Consider the following 1,544-nt stretch of genomic DNA (forward strand, 5'->3'; position numbering starts at 1 on the left):
TCCTACTCATGTTCTCTCTCTTTCTCTCTCTCTGTCAAATAAATAAACTTAAAAAAATTTAAAAAAAGAAACTTTTTATAAAGTACAGAAAAAATAAAAAAATAGTAAACCTTTTATATTTAGTGAATAGTAATTAATACATTATACATGCTTGGAATTAGAGTAGTTTATTTCATTGTAAAAACCTCATTTTACTTCCAGTTTCCAATCCAGCATGTAAGGAGCCTAGAAGTCACAAGTCCTTCCTAATAAGTAGAGAGCTGAACAAACTAAGAGGTCAACAAATCTTAGATTCATTACAAGAGTAAGATCACAGGGCCAATCACTGTCCACAAAACTGGAGAAGCACAGGCAGGTATGGAGAATGCCAACTTACTGAAGTAGAAACCCAAGACCAGAACTCTACATAGACACTGATACAGAGATAGGAAACCCTAAACTGTACTTGTTATTGCTAGAGGCTCACTGTAAAAAAAAAAAAGTTTATGAGTTAACAACTCCAGGGAAGCTCCCATACTTTTGTGAGTTTCCTTCTTGGAGCTCTAGCAGATTGTCATTGAGGATCAGAGAAAAATCCCGAGGGGCTCTGGCAGGGGGAAGGGCAAAGCCACAACTGTGAAATACACCAGAGCATTCAATCATATCTTAAGACCTATCTTCAAGGCAAGCTGTTTTGCCAAAGGCCTAACTTCTTGGGGTTTTGTCAAAGTCTAACTGACCTCGAGGAAAGGAAATACACACTCCACCCCTATCCAGCGATTCTGTCCTCGCCAACAGGTGGAGGTAAAAACAGAGGCACTTGTGAATCTCCTAGCTGAGGGGCACACACTCACTAGAAGACTGAAGTCTAATTGTAGGACTCTAGAAGGCTTCTTCTTTCCCGCACTAATGGCTTCTTTTCTGATCCTTAACAAGGCTGTTGGCAACGCCTGGTCCCAGTGCAGGTGGGTTTTCTGGCACAAATTACTTAACTGCAGTTTCAGGGTTCAGTTCATCCGTTCCACCTTCCTGGAGCTCTGGGGTCGTTATGCCATGTGTTACTTCCAGGTGACTTTTAGCCCTTTGCCACCAACTGCACCACCTCAGCCATGAATGCTGGCCTGTTATCTGAACCCATAGAGATAGGGATCCCAAATCGTGGGATAATTTTTTTTAGAAGAAGTTGGGCCATTTAATGAGTGGAGGGTTTCCACCCGGCCTGAGAAAGTACACACAAACACCAACAGGTATTTACAGCCTGGAGCCCAGGCGAGCCCAGTGAAGTCTACCATCACATTTTCAAATGGGGCTCCTCTGACACCCTGCACCCCAGGAGTGGCCTTGGGTCCCTGACGTGGGTTATTCCGGGTGCAGGTTTCCAATTAGTCACATACAGGCCAGGCTATGCTGAAGAGTTGAGGGATGTAGAAAAACTGGCCTAATGTTATCTCCAGGACTGTCCGGCCAATGTGAGTTTCCCGATGGAACTTCTTTTTTTTTAATTTTTATTTTTTTAATGTTTTTTATTTATTTTTGAGAGACAGAGAGAGACAGCATGAGCAGGG

This window comes from Suricata suricatta, chromosome 13 (genome assembly GCF_006229205.1).
Source record: "Suricata suricatta isolate VVHF042 chromosome 13, meerkat_22Aug2017_6uvM2_HiC, whole genome shotgun sequence".
In the NCBI taxonomy this organism is placed as follows: domain Eukaryota; kingdom Metazoa; phylum Chordata; class Mammalia; order Carnivora; family Herpestidae; genus Suricata; species Suricata suricatta.